We start from the raw sequence: 14,093 nt of genomic DNA on the forward strand, positions 1-14,093 counted from the left end.
ATTAAAGTTTGTAAAGTGAATCCCTTATACTTTCCAATTGTTGTGAATGACAAATTTAAATGCAGCATCATGAAAAATAAATGAAGATTCTGTACCCTCTATTTTGAGATGAATACTGGACTGCAATGGATGTTGCAATTTCGTTTACATGGGTTCTTTAAACAGTAAACATGGGTACTGTCATCTCAGCTGACGATTCTGCATTTCATGCTTCTTGTATTTCTCTAAGAGGAGATGCATGCTTTTATTATTTCTGATTTACACAAAAGAAACCAAGACTCAGCAGTCTGTGTGTCAGTAATCTCAGAGTAAGTGAGGTCACAAATAAAATGCATGTCTGAACTGAAAATTAATTTCTTCTTTGCATTTCATATTTTTTTTTCCTGTAATGCAGTAATCTCTATATAATACCCAGTTGGTTATTGTGTGAATTATTAGCATGATACAGTGTGTTCACTTTGCAAGTAGCACTTTTCCCTTTCTAAGTTGGCAAATTAGTGGATTTGTGAAACTGACAAATTACCACAGACCCTGCCAAGTTCAAACTTTATAAATCTGACCTAGACATTTTACTTGAAATAAATGTACAGGCTGATAGACTCTTGTGTTTATCGTTGTACCCTGTGTTAAATTGAAAGTCTATGCTCTATGTTGATGTAATAAAATTTAATTAGTTGTAAGTCAGGTTTTGGTTTAGTGGTAATTAGTTTAGTGTATAATTATTACATCTAATAGCAATCTGAAATCTGCAAGCATTTTGATCTTTTTCCAAGTTAAAAAAACCTCTGCAAGATGTAGAACAGAAATAGCAATAGTAAAATCACATTAGCTAATTTCATTAGACAAATTATAGAAAATGTTAAGTGGCTAAGTAAAATTTCAGTGATGATGTACATGTGTCATGTCAAGCTACACAGAAAACATTTTAAAGTGAGTTTTTTTTCTTATTCAATTTAAACCAATCTAATGGGACTTCGGATGTTTCTTACTTTGGCAAATGTATTATTTATAATTTTGCATAATGAAATGCAATGTTATTCATTTTATAGCCATAGTAGAATGATCATCAAGTTTAGCACAACCTTTAGAAATCAAGGAGATTTATTCATTAAACTTGAAAATTATCGTTTAATTCATTAATTTCTGACAATGGCCTAAAATTTTTCATGCAGTGCACCCTGTACCTCTAAATGATACAGTGCTGCAAATCTATGTTATTTCAAAAAAAATCTTCCATGAATATAAAAAAATAAGGTATGAAAAAATTACATCTAAGTATTCTTTACTGGATACAAAGTAAATTTCTATCAGGAAGATAATTACACAAATATTTACCATATAAATACACAAAAATTTTAGTGAATTTAACAGATTAAAAATGTCTCTGAGTTATGTAGATAATATATAAATAAAATGTTGTGTTTAATTCTGTCAGAGTCTAAGACTAAACTGGAGGTCATTGATACTTTTTGCATTACCTGCTTTTTCCAATGCTTTAATAGCAGTCCTCTTTATTTTTTCTTATATGATCCAAATGCTGCACCATTTCTATTTTTGAAAACATGTTTAGCAGTTTTGTTATTTTCTGCAAATTAGCTGATGCTTTTAACTATAGATGCCAAGACCTACTGCACCACTCAGTGTCTGTGTCTCTGCATCAAGATCACATTTCACTTCATTTGTCTGTTGGACTCTCAAACATTTAAGCAAAGAAAGAAAAGTTAAATAAATTCTGTGTATTGTAAATAGTGCCGTCTTAGTAAAAGTGGATGTTTTGATACCACACGGCTATGAAGTTGTTTAAAATGAATTTTTATAGCTGACTGGCTGATTCCTAACAGCAGACCATAGGCTTGTTACAAATATGTAGACAATATTTAAATTTTCTCTTTCGTTGAGAATATTTTTTTTTCTTCTTTATTAGTAAGGGATCTATTTTGACTTCAAAAGAGGTCTTATGTTATGATCGTTTCCATTTGGCAAGGAGAAAGAAGTGATTTGAAATAAAATATTCATGAACTGACATAATTAAAAATATTAACCAAGACATCTAAATTGGCTTTTATAGTATACCATTATAAATATTTATTTTGATCTTTGTGAAATGTCTGTTGTGATGTATGCTTGTTTTACATAGGATATTTTAGTTTTGGTAAACTTGAATTTATATTTATTTATGTGGAATTTATAGTCACATGTGTTGATCTGCCATTAACCCTGAGTATTTATTCAAGAAGTGTTTCCTGCAGACCTGGTCGGCTGGCAGTACAGGACTAGAAGGGCTGGGGGAGATGCTTAGAGGGAAACCCTCAATCAGTGGACTGTCTTCAAAGAGAGATAAGACATGCCCGTTCAAGTGAGCAATATAAAATAATATATAATTAGATGCCAAATGAGAGAGATTTAATAAAAGATGAGGTTGGGTTGTAGCTTTCGGCTATTTCTGAGTACCATCCATCTTTAGTTTGGTAATCAACCGTGTAGAAATTTGACTACCTCGGTTCCCTGACTGAGGAACCAACCACATGTACAAGATACTACTGAAAAAATTAAGTGACGTTTGTCAGCTTAGGTTGGTGAGTAATCCTATGTCCAATATGAATTTATGAGTTCGTTTGGGTACTGGCAATCAGGGCATCATAAATCTGAAAAAAAATAATAATAAAGTTACTGGGTAAATTTAAAATCTATTCCTAAATTCTTGATGGAGTTGTACTCTGTGCAAAAAGCTGTGTGAAGCACTACAAGAAATAGAATATCTTGGTGGATACGGCCATCCAGAAACACACAGAGTGATAACCATCTTGTATTAAAATCTATAAGCAGAACCCAGAGTCAGAGTATTCATAATACTGTCTGGATCAGTATTTTAGCTGAACCACCTGGAGAATCCCCACAGTGGTTTTATGAAGTGGAGATGCCTTCTGCCCCCACACTCCCACGTGAGCAATCATGTGCAGTTGATTACACTTTGTCACCATGCAAATATGAAGGAAGCATTCAAAAAGTAACTTACATTTTTGTCCTGGGCCCTCAGAATACATGTTTGTTTGTTTGTTTTAAATTTTTTAAATTTTTTTTAAAGATTTATTTATTCATTTACACAAGAACCTCGGTATAGGCCAGATGCGCGGGAGGGTGAGAGGATTCACCAGAGACAGAGTGGGGAACAGAACAGGCAGACTGACGAAATACACTGCCCATGGGAGCAGCGGGCGAGACAGGAGTGGTCTGTCATGCCTGTTTATTTTTTTTTTTAAGTTATTTCTAGTCTCAGTCTGACTCTTTAATTTTCATGGATCTGGGTGTGTCTGGATGACTGACGGTTAATGTTGGAAAACTCTGTAGAATGAAATTTGAGGGTCTTTATATTTGATTAACAGGAAATCGGTGTTGTTGGCCTTAGGACAAAAGGACATAGGAGGAGGAAATGAAATATAAGAGAAATGTAGGAAAATCATATTTACTCGTTGTTACCCAAATCAGGTTTAAAACCAATGTGTGGCTAAGTGATTAGACCAGTTCTTCAGCTGGTCAAAAAATATGCTCATTGATGGAAAATTTTATTTTCTCAGAAATTAAGGTTAATTTATTCACAGAGTGTGTCTGTGCATCTCGTTTATCTTAATGACCAAATTATGTTGTCTCCAGAAATTTCTCTTTATCCATTAACTAAATCAATTTTGATACTAAGAGTAGTATATGTAAGAGAAAAAAAAATGGTTCCTAAGTTGATAGATTCTTGAAAATAAAAGCAAATGGACAGATCATCCATTAAAACATTAATTTATGGGGCCTCCCTGGTGGTGCAAGGGGTTAAGTCACAACACTATGAAGAAGCTATCCACAGCCACTGCAGCACAAGTTTGATCTCTAGCCAGGGAGCTAGAGATGGCACAGTAGACCTCTCCTGGCTTGCCTGCTGCTCCCCTCTACAGTGTATTTCAGTGGATCCGCCTGTTCTGTTCCCCACTATGTCTGCTGAATCCTCTCCCCTCCCACACCTCTGGCCTGCATGCCAGCTCTTATATGCATAAATTAATAAATCTTTAAAAATTTTAATTTATATCCTGTATAAAAGCAGGGCAAATTCCTTATTTTTCCTCCATATTCTTTTGGGATCCTTGAAACACATATGTAAGCATGCATGACTACAAGGCAAAAGGCCTGGAGGGCTGTCTGCTCATATGTCCTGACTGGCATTCTTTGTGTGTTTTTATTCCTTCTCCTGATTTCATCTCAAGAAGATTCTGAGCTACTAATTCTCTCTCTCTCTCTTCTCTGTGTCTCTGTCTCTGTCTCTCTCTCTCTCTCTCTCTCTCTCTCTCTCTCACACACACACACACACACACACACACACACACACTTTAACAAGACAGTTGTATCTCTCAAGCTCAGATGACCTGAGTGACTCTGGTAGTTGAAATAGTTAAATACTTGGGGGACTGTAGGCATCAAATTGATTCCCACCAGGGAGAGGGGGAAGTTGAACTGATATTAGGAAATAGAGAAAATTATCAAAACTGAAGAACTCAGATCCATTAATCTGAAGGCTCCTTGTATAACCAATGAGCTTTCATATCCAATTTAATGAAAGATGCTTATTTCACTTTCCAGAGGAGAAGAATTAATTGGTAGCTATAATTTAAGTTTGGTCTCCTTTCTAATTGAAAGACTGTCTAAAGGGAGAGAAAAAGAATAGAAAAACATTTTCATTCCACTCGTTTTCATTTTTCAATTTTTTAACAAAAGTTTTATTACAAGTATTGACATTTTCATTATTTCAATTGGTTATTTAATTTGGTACACACTATCTGTAAGTAGAAGAATAAAACCCTTTAAAGAAAGCAAACAGCTTAATAAATTTGCCACCTATTCTCTGGGTTTGTAAGGTGTTTAAGATTAAATTTTCCCAGGAAGAAACTGCCACCTGATAGTTTTGGAAAAGGCATTTTAGGGCAGGTAATATAGCCTTATTATTCTGTCTCTTCACCACATAAGAAATTTAATTTTATCAGGGACTTCTCACTTCTACTATGGTATTTTATTTTTAATGACTGTCATTGGCAGCTGGTCAAACCCTGATGCTGTATCGAGTTTCTAATGTTCACACTTGAGGTTCATTGCATTTTTACCTTCATTACTCAGGTCCCTGGTCTGTCTAATTTAAGTCTATTAAATAAGTTATACATATAATAATTAATATAAATGTGCAAGCCACAAAGTCTACATGCTAGTGGGCATGCAGAAATTATCTTGTTCCCTTGTTTAAAAAAAATGCCATTATTTTTATTACTCCACTGTGTCACTCTAAAATCAAGACAAAATCTCTCAGTGTTTGCTCAGAAGTACCAGCAGAAGGTTCATAGGAGATGGCCTAATTAAGACATCTGAAAATAACTTTACAGAAGAACCTCTTACTCTCTTCTCGGCCAAAGACACACTGACAGAAGGAAAAGCTTTTATGTTTTGTTGTCAATTTTTCCCCAGGTCTAGGGGCAGATAATGCTAGAATACTATCTGCTTGACAATGGCTTCTGTGAGACCAATGATTCTAGGGTAAGACCATGGATGAAGATGGCTTCCTAAGGTTTATTAGCCCATTTGTCTTCATGAAGATGGTGTGGACAGGGCCTGGGTCCTGTGGTGTTGAATGTAGAGTCTTGTTGTATAGACTGGGAAGAGCTGGGTTTGTTGGTTTGTAGAGCTCGTAAATTTGATGTGTTTTTTTATTTCTTGTAGGCAATTCATTTGTAAAAATTTTTATCGAGTTGATGTTGATTTACATTGTTGTGTGGATTTGGGGAGCATAGCATCCTCCCATTCAGAGGTTGTTACCATGGTGTTCCCATCACCAAGCCACCCGTGGTCCACGATCATGTCCACGGTGGAGCTCCTTACTTTGAAAAGTCAGCCGTCAGCCACCTCCCAAATGAAATCAACATGCCTTTCCATGTGTGATGCCTGGGGTACACTTGGGTGCCTCTGGAACCCTGGGGTGACACCTTAGTGGCTCTGAGAGTAGGATTTTGTCTGTACAAATGAAATGGACCCTAGTCCAGCAGTTAACGCATTGCTCTGTTGTAGGTGGAGTCAACCATTTTGTGCCAACGGTGAATGACTAATGTGCTCTAAGTTAACTTTGCCTTAAACAATTTAGATATTTCAGGTAGTGAGGGATCAGTATCATCCTCTATAGTCACATACTGTTAGAACAGCGTTTTCAGAGGCAAAAGACCTGATGCTTAGCATGGGCTTCCTTCCAGCAGGCATGTCATAGGTGATGATGAAGGATTCTATTAATGACATGTTTCAAAGGCAGGATAGCATAGTGGTTAAGCATGTGGGCTCCAAATGAAACTGCCTGTATTTGAATTACAGCTCTACCACTTATGTGTTGACTTTGGGCAAATCACCTACTTTTTGTGGCTCCACTTCTTTCAAGTGGAGAAAATAATAGTACCTATTTCACAGGTTTGTGGTGAGACATAGCAAGCTTATACATGTAAAGATAGAAGAATGATACCTGCCACATAATTAGCACTCAGTAGTGTTCATTATTATTAATAGTATATAAGTGAATAGTGTATTCGTGAGTACATAGAACCTCCTTAGGTTGGAAAATGAATATTACTTTAGAATCACGAGTTTGAAAGTATACTTCTAATTATTTGTTAAAATAATCACTGACATTTAAATAATGTTTTATAGTTGGCAGAACTCTTCGTGTATATATTTTTAAATTTTGTCATACCATTTTATTCAAATCTTAATGAGATGGGCAGGAGAGATGTTAGAATTTCAGAGATGATTAAAGTTATGTTCAAGAAGAGATGGCCAATGAGAGCCGATTCTTAGTGAGATGGAGTCTCTGACATCTCCCGCTTTCTCCGGTGCCAGCCGGGAGCAGGGTCTCTGTCCTCTGCCCCTCCAGGGACGCCAGTGCTGATGGTCAGACGGTGTTTACTAAAAGCTGGTTGTTTCCTTCACCTTGAATGAGTGTTACCAGCCCATTGTCAGATTAACACACTGAGACCCAATGATAAACTTAATTCTTTTAGAGGTACATTGAGGATGATGCAAAATTGAGCCAAATGAAGTCATCCCAGGCCCTTTAATTTTTTTATTCTAAAAGAATATCTTGCAAACTCCTCTGTTCAGCTTCATTTGCAGTTCTCACTCAGCACCCCACATAATCACCCCAGGAATCACATGTCCAGGCCCTGACTCCACCCCCGGGCCCTCAGCTTGACCCTCAGTTCACAGTAGTTGGGGGGAAATTTATGCTGATGAAACCACCCTGAGAATTTGTAAATTAAGTGGTTACAAAATAATCTTCAAGTCGTGACTGAAATTAAAAAAGGATCTTTCTTTGATTAAAAATATCAAATATTTGGCATCTGTGTTTTCTTTTGTTCTACTGTTAAATCTATTTAAACTGGTACTGCTGGTTGGAGATTTTGAAGTTCTGATGAGCCTACAATTAAACTGCTCCAGAGAAATCATAGCATTTAATCTACAGGAAAAGACACAGACCTCTATGCAGTACATTGTAGTTTTTCCAATATAAATATATACTCTGATAAGAGGTAACTCTGGCTGATGCGTGCTTTAAGTGCATTACGTTTGCAGAAAATGGGTATCTCCCATAGAGATGATAAGCTCCCCGTGGGCAGGAAGGGTGTTTCGGAATTATGTTCCATCCTCTAAAACAGAGCCCAGGATTTAATTCATATCAACTAGTCAATAAATAGAGGACCCAGGTGCAGACCCATAACTCAAATTTCTCTGCCTTTAATAACTCCAAATGTCTCCGAGATTTGTGGCAGCTGAGAACATTCAGATGACTAAATTGCCCACTTTTATTCTTTTAGATAGATGGCATCAATTTTTACTGCCTCACCAAAAAATTATGTAGGCCAGGGATAGAACTTTCCTTATAAATTTTACAACCAGCTCCTGAGAGGCCAGTGAAAGATCATTACCTCCACGGCACTGTTGATCTTCTCTGTGGCTTTTGTAGTGATTCAAACAATGTGACAGTAGCATTCCCCAAGGAAAAGTTTAATATAATCAAAGAAATATGAACCTGCAACTATACATACTAACTCTGCATAAAATCCGTGTTTTGCACATTTACGGAGTCTCTCTTTTTAGATCTTAGAGTTTCTCATAATATTTGTTTCCCTTCTAAATTTAATAGGAATTTTGTTAACTTTGGAATATTTCAGTGAAGTGGTTTAAAAATTAACAAGTTTAAAAATTAACTGTTTCTTAGGGAAAAAACACATCAACGTTATATTCATTTTCTTACAGTATCTGTGAAGCTTCAAACTTTCCCCAAACAATTGTGAGAATGTACTTTAGCTTGGGACCAACTAGACATTCAGAATTTTTTCTCAGTAATTTCTGTGTATCGGGTTCTTAAGGTGATATGTTTCTAACGCCTTATCTAGACATACCTATAAATATTAACTTGCGAAAGTCAGTATTGGAATGAAGGAAATGCCCCAGAGTATGTGCTGTAGAGTGGAAGCAAAACCAGTGGCTTTTACCGAGTCCTTTAAATAATTTTAATTGTTCAGTATTCACTGGCAGAAGAAGTTTAGTGTCTTAAAGGTGATAATTTTTTGTATTGTATTAAAGAACAGTAAAATAAACTTTTAAATGACTATATAAGAACTTATCTCAATCTTGTATTTAAGTTAGATTTAATTTCAAAATGCTTTTAAGGGCCCCTTTTACTTATTCTCTTGGTGGTCTTTCAAAAGCCAGGTGTCTGGGATTGTCTCCAGCCTCCTTTAAAAGCACCCCAGGCTTTGGATTAATACAGGAGAGCTGCCTTTTATTTAGCAGTGCCTATTTCCATAATGCCTCTTCATTTAAACTCACTTGGAATGTATGGCCAAGATGAACCCAAACAGAGTGGACTAAACTCGTGGTCTTTTTTTTTTTTTTTTCATGGACTTAATTTAAAAATATCCGTCTCTTCCACATTTGGGATGGGAAAAAAAAAAGTACCATTGAGATTTTTTTTTTAATTTAACAGCTACGTTCCAATTTCAGAATATAAATACTCTGTAACAATATACAATGGACTAGGAAATTAATGCATATTATGAAACATTTCGGTACTACCAAATAGTCTATGATAATTTATAGAAAAGAACAATAAAACATAGCAAACCTCAAATTTATCTCTGCTCTGAAACTTCCTTTTCACAGAATACACTCACTTATGCCTTTGATTCAACTTGGAAGTTCAAAAAGCAATTTTGTGTGTTTTTGTAGATATATGAAATACAAAATTTTTAAATGTCATCTTTGCTTTCAGATACAGTCTTTCAAAAATACAGCGAGTCAAGTTTAACATTACGGGAGAAGGTGCTTCTTTAATTTTAGTCTTTGACACGAGTTTTGAATATGTTTGGGGAAACCTTAATCTTTGTCTTTTTCTCAGACCTAACATTCAGATCCACTTTTTTGTTCTTCCCAGAGAGGTTAGATAGTATCAGCTTTGTGTTTTGGGCAGGAATCCACTTCACTAAATTACAGCTTGTCTTAAGTATTTACTTAAGTCTTTGTGGCACTGAAGTTCTTAATAGTTGCAATTGCACCACACTAGAAATTTAAATAAAACCTGCTTTCAGAGTAAAAAAAAAAATGGAAGGATTTTCTGCGTAAAATAATGTGAACTTTGATTTAGGAATATTTTGCTCTGGAAAGTTTATTTTCATTCCTAACATTTTAATACTTGTTTTTCTGTGGCTTTTACCAAATAACTTGAACTTGAAAATGTTGATATTTCATTACATATTTATGGAGGATGATAATCTTACCCATGTGTGGGTATTGTGTGCCTCTGTTTTTTCCCAAGAGTAGAGTTAATGTGATGTTTATCTGCTGTTACACTTTAGTTATCTTTTTGAAATCCTACTTTGACATCTTTCTTTAGCATACATTTGTGCAGTGATTAAATGCTTCTCTTAATAGCATTCCTGGATGGTATGTAGTTAGAGCATTTTTATACTTCTCTAAGTTGGTAAGTTTCATCATGATGCATCAATGCATCCAGGTCTTTTAAAATTTCTTTGTGATGCATACGCCTGTAACATCAGTTTTTTCATGGTGCTTCTGGATAGTAGTCATTTTCTTTCAGAAGTATTTTTACTGGGAACTATTCATTAAATAACAACTGAATCTTACATTTTAATAAAAAAATCTCATTGTTTTCCCCGTCACCAATCACATCAATCAAGTAACTAATCTTTATTTTATTCACTTAGGTTATTTATTTATTTTTTACTTTTCATCTGGCCTTGGATGATAAAAAAAATTCTTGATGAAATTTTTCAAATGTTAATAGAGATCATCCTGTTTCTTATTATCTACATGGATAGAGGAAGGCTTTAGTTTTGTGGTGATAAATCAAAACCCAGTTACCAAATAAAGCCACAAGACAATGAAGAGTTGGATAGAATGAAACAACTTTCTCAGGAATTGCAACCCAGTCTTCTGTCTAACTAACTAATAATCACCACTGTTTCTTCTTCTAGTATTATTCCCCTGGATCTTTGAGCCTAAAAATAAGAAATGATAGAAAACTAAAGCTCTGCTATGGTTCACTAAACCAACACCTTTAGAGGCATTTGGCTGTGACTGGGTATGAATAAGAATGCTCCCCAAATCTGCTGCTGAAAGATGGGGCCTCCTGTGGGAGTCTTTAATTGTTTTCCTCTTTTTTCTCTGCAGGAGCCCCAGAGCTCAGCTTCTTAACAAAACCAGCATTAGTGAGGAGATCAAAACCAAACCTCTGATATGGTCAGTATTTGACCACCGTTTTATAAAGTTAATCAAATCTGTTAAGTAAAATGAAAAGTAGCGGAATGTAATATTCTGGAAGGAAATTCCATAATGTAGAAGTCCAACAGTTTGACCTCATGGTAGGCGTTTACTTAAAAAAAAGAAGTTAACCCATTTTTCAGTAGAGCCTATAGGTCAGTTTAGTGAACTGGGTTACCTCATTTATGTGCGGCTCAGCTTTGTAGGGTCAAGGCAACTGTTGACAATATGTGTATGAGATTATTTAGGTTCTTTAATAACCTAAATATAAATAAAAAAGTGTGCATTTACTTTTATATCATGTTTGATTAAGTGTAAAAATATAATATAATGCGTAATCAGCCACCATTACCATTTCATGAAAAATAAGTCACTTGCAAATGCCCCATTATCATTTTGGCTAATGTTTTGTTTTAATTTGGTTATTAAAAATTTTTAAAGAATTTAACAAGCAGTATGTCCTTTGGTTTTAAAATGTAATACAATGTTATCTTAATAATAATAATAATAATAATAATAATAATAATAAACCCTTCAGGGACCATGTGCCTATATGTTCAAAGAAGTAAACAGTTATTGATTGATAGAAGGGAATCCTAATGTGCATTCACAAACTTCACTTTCTCTTTTTGAGGATTTCCTCAAAATATTTTCATGGAAAATATTTTACTAACCAGTTGGAGAGTTATACCCTCCAAGGTCAGGCATGAGAAAGGGTGGGGAAATTTTAGGCTACTAAAATTAGTGTTCTACTAAAGGGCACTTTTGGGGGGATCTGTTATCATTTGAAGCACAACCTCTTCCTTCAAGCATCATTTCTTTTATTCTGTGATGCCTAAAATGATCCCAATTGAATCTCTTTCCTCTTTTGCAGGAATGAGCTACTCTCTATTAAAATGTTAATATCTCCTGGTCACTTATATCTAATATCTCTTGTCATTTATTTCTGAAGCTTGAACTTTTAAATCTCAAATGTTGTTCCATACGAAGGAGACAGTAAGTTTGGGATGATAAAATACAGAAGACATGAAGGTATCGATTTCTTGGTGTCAGTACAGACATTCCAGAATAAAGGATAAGGACACTCAATGGAAAAAGGTATGGTCACTAAAAAAACAATATTGCCCTATTAGGAATATTTGTTGTGGGAAATCTTTGGAGTGTTGCAGGTAGAAGCCATGTGCTTTTTCACATTGACAAAATGATTTATCAGATTATATGCATTTCTTGGTGATCTAGTTTTTCCAAATCGCAACATTATGAACTTGCTTCCTAAAGCAGACATGTCTAAAAGCGTGACTAGACGAGACTCTGGATTCTAAGCTCAGCTTCATTATTTACCAGTTGTGTGGTCTTAGGAAGGTAACTTCTGTAGACTCAGTTTCCACTTCTGTCAAATGCCACCTGCTGGATTGTTGGGAGCATGAAGTAAGAGTGTGTGCGTAAAAAAGAACTTAAGAGGGACATGGTGAATTCTTTTAAATCACTGAATTTTAAGACTTTTCCAAATGTTGGAAACAAATATAAGTGACATGTAAGCCCAACATATCAATAATCTGCTATGATTAGTTAAGAAGACCCAGGACAAACCAACCTTTTTTTTTTTTTTTCCCACTTTTAACTGTGTTTTTATTTTTTCACATATATATTTTTTTGGTGGTGTAATTCATTTTATTTTATTATTACTATGTTTTTTGTTACTTCATTGCAGTACCCATCATTCTCCCATCCCCATATTACCCATGAACCATCACCATATTCTCTTGTCAAACCAACCCTATTTAATGCTTGCCTACTTGTGCCTTTCACTGAAACCATTCTAATTAGGAAAAAAAAGGGTTGATCTCAAAGATAATCAAGTAAGTGTGATTCTGAAATGGAATATCTTGAAACTAAACATTGTGATTATGCTGAAATTTTAGATTCATAACACCTTCATGGACAAAAAAGCTGTTGAGTTTCAGCCCCCAGGATGTTTCTAGATAAAGGTTAACATATTTTGTTAACTTTGGTTGATTTTTGTAGCAATTCTCTTAAGCTCATGTAAACCAGGATTCAATGCAAGAAGGCCTCTGTAGTCTGCAATTTTACTAATTATAATGTATCTAAATATTTTCTCTCAAGATTTTTCATCTGTAGAAGTATCATTATTAATATTTTGAGCAGTTCAATGACTTGCTAAAGTAAAAAAGACATCAGTGATGCAGTTAGATTTCTAAATTCAACAGATAGATAGAACTTAAATATGACTTGGAGCAGTTTACCTCATGATGTAGGACTTCTTATTTTCTCCAGAATGTTTTCACTTTATGAGTAAAAAGTGATAATAGTAATCACTATTGGAAATGTTGAAAAGCTATAGAATTTGAATTAAATACTTGATTGATTATGTTGTGTGTGTGATATATGGGAAAATAGAATAAAAAAGAATGTGTTTGCGGGTCAAAATCTTTATTCCAATTAGGAGGAATATCCATGTGTTTGATGAGAATAATAGAGGAATCTTGAACAGTTAACTTAGATTAACAATTGAAAAAGTATAGAGTTGCAGAAAATTAAGGGCAAAATGAGGTTTTCAAAGGTTAGAACTGCATGTTAGAAGAAACTAGAATTTCCTGGGAAATACAGAAAGCTATCTTAATCACTCCAAAACCCATCTCGAAGCTGTAGTTTTGTTTTCAACCATTTATTTAAAGGTTGTGGTTCTTTCATGCTCAAAAGAATATAGAGGTCCTTGTCCTATTTCTTGTTTGAGGAAAAGAATTTGGTTATAATTCATGAATATGCATTTGGAGAATCAAGGTCTGCTTTGGTAGAAATAATTTCTACTCTCATGAACTCAAGGAGATCTTCAGGAATGATAAGGAGTGGATGGAGGAAGGATAATTTCCTGTCCTTCTTTGCTAGTTATTTCAGTTGAATTTTAACACACTGAGAGACCAGATAACATTTTTTTACTAGCATTTTTTACAAGCATTTTCATTTTTACCATGTCCTGAACCATGAACATATTTACAGAACTATCCTAAGTAGAAGCATGCCAAAATTATAAGAATTATTTTTTAAAAAATCAGCAAAGCATAGCTAGATCATACCACGTTAATACAACCTGAATTTATTTCACCTATTTATTTTCTATTTTATTTTTCATTCAAGTATTCCCGTTTACTTGATCTTCAGTGAAGAATAAATGACCACCTTTTAAGTATCCTCCAATATCTGAGTTTAGTCACGTTGAAAATGTACTCTGT

The 14,093-nt window shown here is 34.7% G+C and overlaps 1 protein-coding gene across 6 annotated transcripts in view; it reads left to right on the forward strand.

The window, feature by feature from the left end:
- Positions 1 to 14,093, forward strand: part of TENM3 (teneurin transmembrane protein 3) — a 2,290,771-nt gene that overhangs the window by 1,753,021 nt on the left and 523,657 nt on the right. The window contains exons 1-2 of one of the 6 annotated variants that reach the window (XM_054701056.1): positions 10,753 to 10,821; positions 11,795 to 11,940. The exons of the other annotated variants lie outside the window; for them this stretch is intronic. The gene's annotated coding sequence lies outside the window, so the exon portion shown is untranslated. Of the gene's footprint in view, positions 1 to 10,752; positions 10,822 to 11,794; positions 11,941 to 14,093 lie in introns of those variants that run through there. 6 annotated transcript variants of the gene reach the window in all.

The sequence above is a fragment of the Talpa occidentalis genome, unplaced genomic scaffold, assembly GCF_014898055.3.
Source record: "Talpa occidentalis isolate TD23 unplaced genomic scaffold, MPIMG_talOcc4v2.1 talOcc4.4, whole genome shotgun sequence".
In the NCBI taxonomy this organism is placed as follows: Eukaryota; Metazoa; Chordata; class Mammalia; order Eulipotyphla; family Talpidae; genus Talpa; species Talpa occidentalis.